Below are 7003 nucleotides of genomic sequence, written 5' to 3'. Positions count from 1 at the left end.
CTTGTCTGTCTTATCTTAGTCTGGAAGCTCACCTGTCCACCGTGAATGACCCTGCTGATATTTGAATACTGGTGGCATAGCTCCCAGCATCACAGCAACATGCAATTCCCCACAGTACTACAAACTGACAGACACATGGGGAAGAGTTCACATTAGCACAATTAAATGTTCTGGAATTCCCATTTTTCACAATGTTATGCATAATCTGTTATGATCCACACAGTTGAATGCCTTTGCATAGTCAATAAAACTCAGGTAGACATCTCTCTTTTATTCTCCATTTCCAGCCAAAATCCATGTGACATCAGCGTGATAGCCCTCATTCCACATCCTCTTCTGAATTTGCCTTGAATTCCTAGCAGTTTCTTGTTGATGTACTTCTGCAACTGTTTTTGAATTATCTTAATATACTCATGCACATACTTACATATACATACGAATATAATAATTTAGAAATATACCTAAGCTATTGTAAAATGGAAATATTCAGCATCGTTTCTTTATAATAGTCATTGAATATTCCCTGGACATTATTTTTCAATCTGTATATTTTATATATATTGTATTCTAAACTCTTCTGTCTGTTTAATTCTAATTGTGATCACTCTAGAGATATTAGTCCCTTTTGGGGGTTCCATAGCAAGCTTCTCCAATTTCATCACAATAGTTTCAATGCACATTTTTCTTCACATTAATGCAAGATAGGTTTATATTTTTTGCTCTTGATTTTTAATAGAGTTGTGAGAAATCATGATGTCACTGGCTAGGCACTTCTATGCAGGCTTATCCACAGACTCAATAGATTTTTGTTGTTGTTATTGTTGTTGTTGTTAAGTGCCATTGAGTTGATTCCAACTCATAGCAACCCTATGTACCACAGAACAAAACACTGCCCGGTCCTGCAACGTGCTCACAATCGTTGTTATGCTTGAGCCCATTGTCAATAGATCTAGTTAAATAAAAACAATTTTTTTTAATTGATGAAGATGGTGCTCCAATTTAGTACTCACTTAAAAACTTTTAACTTTAATGAACTCTATATTTTCATTTGTTTTACCACATTTGACAATTTCTTTATGAACTTTGTTAATACATAAACTTTTGAAAACCAGCTTGAGACAAGAGGGCAAAGGATGGCACCTAATAGGCTACTGTGAACCTATTAGACAAGAAAGAGTGAGCATATAGATGGAAAAACATGGAGGGGAAAAATATATTCCCATTCAAATAGAATCGATAAGTTCTAATTTAAATAACCTTGAAGAAAAGCAGTGAAGAAAAATGATGATCAACAAGAATATGATAATCAGATCAGACAGAGGTCAGCAACGTTGTAATGGAGTGAGTGCTGTGGAGAATAGAAAAGATAAGATCAAAGATGTAGTGTCAAACAGGTTATTCAAAGTCTCCTGATGGCAAGGGCAGACACAGGGTCACTAGGTGTAATGATTTTGTAATATTCCTAAAATGATGGTGGCTTTCACTATGGTCTAACAGTGGAGGTGATGAAATTTGCTGGGATTCTGGATATCTTTTTATTGGATAGACAATAGAGTTTTCTGGAAGAGTGTGCATAAGATAGACAGAGGAAACAAAGATGATGTTCAGTGAGAGAAAACTACTCAGCTCCTAAAAGAATGGAGTTGCCTTCAACTGGGATAGGAAAGACTGTGGCAAAGTCTTAATGCCAGTGTAGCATTTTGGAGTATGTTTAGTTTGAGGTGCCAGTTAAGCATCCACATAATGATGGCAAGTAGGCAATTAAATACAGAAGTCTGGAATCCAGGAGAGTGGTCCTTACTGGAGTCATGAATTTGGGAGTTGTCCATGACTTTAAAGCCGCGAGTCTTTTGGCTATTGCAAAAACAATATCTGTCATGAACATTGGTGTGAAAATACTCAACAGAATACTGGCAAACCAAATCTAAGAGCATGCTAGAAAGATCATATACCAAGACCAAGTGACATTTTGACCAAAATGAAACTGAAGTAAGTCAATCAATGTAATATACCATGTGATCATTTCAATTGATGCAAAAAAGGCATTTGACAAAATCCAACACCGTTCCATGATAGTATACTCAAGAAAATAAGAATAGAAGAAAAATTCCTCAACAGTATAAAGGGCAGCTAGGAAAAATAGACCACAAATATCATACTCAGTAAAGAAAGACTAAAAGATTTCCTCTCTAAAATCAGGAATAAGACAAGAATGCCTTCTTTCACCACTGCTATTGGTGGCAGTGGGTTATTCAACATTGGAATGGAAATTCTAACCAGGGAAATTAAGCAAGAAAAAGAAACAAAAGACATTGAAATTAGAAAGGAAAAAAAACACTAACTCCATTCCCAGATGACATGATCCTATATATACGAAAAATCCCAAAGAATTTGCAGCAAAGCTACTACGGCTAATAAATGAATTCAACAAAGTTGCAGGGTACTTGAACACCACACAAAAATCAGTTATTTTACGTACACATCAGCAGTGAAGCATTTTAAAAGAATATTAATAAGGCATTCCCACTTAAAATGACATATAAAAACAATAAAATATCTAGGAATAAAATTAACCAGGGAGGAAAATACCTGTACGATGAAAACTGTAAAACATTGCTGAAGGAAATTAAAGCAGATCTAGATGAATGAAAAGATATCCTGTGTTCATGGACTGGAATTCTCAATATTGTTAACATGTCAATACTACCCAAAGTAAACTACAGGTTCAATGCAATCCATGTCAAAACTCTAAGAGCCTTTTTTTTAGAAATGGAAAAGTTATTCCTGAAATTCATATATAACTGCAAATAGCCAAAACGATCTTAAAAAAAATTAATAAAAATAGCAAGACTCATACGTCCTGATTTCAAAATGTACTATAAAGCTACAGTAATCAAAATAGTGTCACAAGGGTATAAGGATATACATATAGACCAATGGAATAGAATTAAGGACCAAGAAGTAAACTCATGCATTTATGCCCAATTGATTTTTGACAAGTGTGCAAAGCCCATTCAATGGAGAAAGAACAGTATCTCCAATAAATAGTACTGGGGGAACTGGACAAATGCAAAAGAATGAAGTTGGACCCATGCCTCACACCATATGTAAAAATTAACTCAAAATGTATCAATATAAGAAGTAAAATCATAAAACTCATAAAAAAAACCTTCAAGGTCTTATTTTTGACAATGGATTCTTAGATTGACACCAAATGCACAAGCAACAAAAGAGAAAATAGATGAATAGGACCCATAAAATTGAAAAAAAAATGTGCATCAAAGGACTTTATCAAGAAAATGAAAAGGTAACCTACAGAATGGGAGAAAATATTTGGGAATCATATACTTGATAAAGGTTTAATATCCAGAATGTAGAAAGGACACTTACAGCTCAACAACAAAAGAAAAACATCACAATCAGAAAACGAACAAGAACTTAAATAGGTATTTCATCAGACACAGTATGTTGGTGTTGTTAACTGCCATTGAGCAGCCCCGATTATGGCGACCCTATGAATAACAGAACAAAATGCTGCCTGGTCCTAGGCCATCCTTATGATTGTTTGAAGATCAGGCAATGTTCTGTTGTGACCTCTAGAGTTGTCATTGGCTATCTTTTCAGAAGTAGATCCCCATGCCTTTCTTCCATGAGAAAAAAAAGTTTGTTTTTTTTTTCCATGAAGCTCCATGAAAATCTGTTCAGCATCATAGCAACATCTAAGACAAAACTGACAGACAGTTGGTGGCCTGACATGAGGTGATTGGCCAGGTTCCCCTGGATGGGCAGGAGAAATTCTACCACTGCGTTACAAATGCCTCAAAGAAGATACAAAATGGCCAATATGTACATGAAGGGATGTTCAACATTATTAGTTTTTACCAAACCAAAACCAAACCTGTTGCTGTGGAGTCCATTCTGACTCATAGCAACCCTATAGGACAGAGTAGAACTGCCTCATAGGTTTTCCAAGGAGTGGCTGGTAGATTTGAACTACTGGTCTTTTGGTTATCAGCCAAAGTCTTTAAGCACTGGGCCATTAGGATCCCCATTAGTCTTTAGAGAAATGCAAATCAAAACCACAATGAGATACCACTTCACTCCCACTGTTCTTGTTGTCCTTAGGTGCTGTCCAGTCAGTTTCCTGTCATAGCAGCACTATGTGCAACAGAACGAAACACTGCCTGGTTCTGGACCATCCTCACAATTGTCATTATGCTTCAACCCATCGTTGCAGCCACTGTATCAGTCCATTTCATTGAGGATCTTCCTCTCTTTTGCGGATTCTCCACTTTACCAAGCATGATGTCTTTTTCCATGTCTAAAGTATGTGAGACAAATTCTCCCCATCCTTGCCTCTAAGGAGCATTCTGGCAGTGCTTTGTCCAAGACAAATTTGTTCCTTCTTTTGGCAGTCCATGGTATAGCCAATATTCTTTGCCAACACACTGTAAATCAAAGGCTACAATTTTTTGGTCTTCCTTATTCATTGTCCAGCTTTTTCATGCATATAAGGTAACTGAAAACAACATGGCTTGGGTCAGGCTCACCGTAGTATCTAAAGTGACATCTTTTCTTTTTAACACTGTAAAGAAGCCTTTAGCTGCAGATTTTCCCACTGCAAAATGTCCTTTGATTTCTTGATTGGTACTTCCATGGGTCTTGATTGTGAATTTCAGTGAAATGAAATCCTTGACAAATTCAGTCTTTTCTCCATTTGTCATGATGTTGCTTATTAGTTCAGTTGTGAGGATTTTTTGTTTTCTTTATGTTGAGGTGTAATCCATACTGAAGACTATAATCCTTGATCTTCAACAGTAAGTGCTTAAAGTCCTCTTCACTTTCAGCAAGCAAGGTTGTGTCATTTACATAACACAGGTTGTTAATGAATCTTCCTCCAATCCTGATGCCACGTTGTTCAGATAGTCCAGCTTCTCAGTTATTTGCTCAGCTTGCAGATTGAATAAGTATGGTGGAAGGATAAAACCCTGAAGGGCATTTTTTAACTTTATTTTAAACCATGTAGTATTCCCTTGTTCTGTCCGAAAATCTTCCTCTTGGTCAATGTACAGTTTCCTCATAAGCACAATGAAGTGTTCTGGAATTCCCACTCTTCCCAATGTTATTCATAATTTGTTATGATCCACACAGTTGAATGCCTTTGCATAGTCAATAAAACACAGGTAAACATCTTTCTCCTATTCTCTGCTTTCCACCAGGATCTGTCTGACACCAACAATGATATCCCTGTTTCCTCGTACTCTTCTGAATCCTGGTTGAATTTTTGGCAGTTTTCCTGCTGCAGCTGCTTTTGTATGATCGTTAGTAAAATTTTACTTGCGTGTGATATTAATGATATTGTTCAATAATTTCCACATTCAGTTGGATCACCTGTCTTGGGAATAGGCATAAATATGGATTTTTCCAGCTGGTTGGCCAGGTAGCTGTCTTCCAAATTTCTTGGAATAGATGAGTGAGTACTTCCAGGACTGCACCTATTTGTTGAAACATCTCAATTGGTATTCTGTCAATTCCCTAAGCCTTGTTTTTGCCAATGCCTTCAGTGTAGCCTGGACTTCTTCCTTCAGTACCATCGGTTCCTGATCATATGCTACCTCCTAAAATGATTGAACATTGACCAATTCTTTTTGGTATAGTGACTCTGTGTATTCCTTCCATCTTTTGAACCGAATGATGCTTCTTGCATCATTCAGTACTTTGCCCGTAGAACCTTCAATATTTCAACTCAAGATTTGAACTTTTTCTTCAATGCTTTCAGCTTGAGAAATGCTGAATGTGTTCTTCCCTTTTGGTTTCCTAACCCCAGGTCTTTGTACATTTCATTTTAATACTTTATTTTGTTTTCTCTAGCCACACTTTGAAATCTTTTACTTAGCTCTATTACTTCATCATTTCTTCAGTTTACTTTAGCTATTTGACTTTCAAGGGCATGTTTCAGAGCCTCTTCTGAAATTGTTTTGGTCTTTTCTTTCTTTCCTGTCTTTTTAATGACCCGTTGCTTTTTTCATGTATGATGCCCTTGATGTCATTACACAATTCATCTGGTCTTTGGTCATTAGCGTTCAACATGTCAAATCTATTCTTGAGATGGTCTCTAAATTCAGGTTGGGTATACTCAAGGTTGTTATACTTTGGTTCTTTTGGACTTGTTCTAACGTTCTTCAACTTGCATATGAGCAATTTATTGTCTGTTTTGCAATCATTTCCTGGCATTTTTCTGACTGATGATGTTGAGTTTTTCCATCATCTTCCACTAGGGTAGCTTTTATCAGAAAAAATGGAAACCAACAAGTGTTATGAAGGATGTGGAGAAATTGGAACTCAGTACGATGTGGGTGGCAATGTAAAGTGTTCAACTCCTGTGGAACAAAAGTTTGACAGTTCCTCAAAAAGATAAATACAAAAATAACATACGGGGGCAGAGCCAAGATGGCGGACTAGGCAGATGCTACCTCGGATCCCTCTTACAACAAAGACACGGAAAAGCAAGTGAATCGATCACATACATAACAATCTACGAACCCTGAACAACAAACACAGATTTAGAGACGGAGAACGAACTAATACGGGGAAGCAGCGATTGTTTCCAGAGCCTGGAGCCAGCGTACCAGTCAGGTACGGCACAAGCACAGAGAGCGGCTCCACCCACCTGAACTAACGCCGGGAGGGGGACCAGCCGGTTCCACGGGTGGTGTGGGACGCAGCCGGTAGGAGAAGTCCCCGGGAGGCAGTGACTGGTCTTGGAGCAGAAAGAGCAGCGTCAGAGCCGGGGAACCGTCCCTCAGGGATTTGGACTGGACGCAGCGGATTTTCTGGAAAAACTAGTTTCCCAGTGATGGCTCGGAGACAACACTCCATATCAAACTACTTAAAGAAGCAGACCATGACAGCTTCTCCAACCCCCCAAACAAAAGAATCAAAATCTTTCCCAAATGAAGATACAATCCTGGAATTATCAGATACAGAATATAAAAAACTAATT

Source organism: Loxodonta africana, chromosome 3 (assembly GCF_030014295.1).
Source record: "Loxodonta africana isolate mLoxAfr1 chromosome 3, mLoxAfr1.hap2, whole genome shotgun sequence".
Lineage (NCBI taxonomy): Eukaryota > Metazoa > Chordata > Mammalia > Proboscidea > Elephantidae > Loxodonta > Loxodonta africana.
This window is presented reverse-complemented; position numbering follows the sequence as displayed.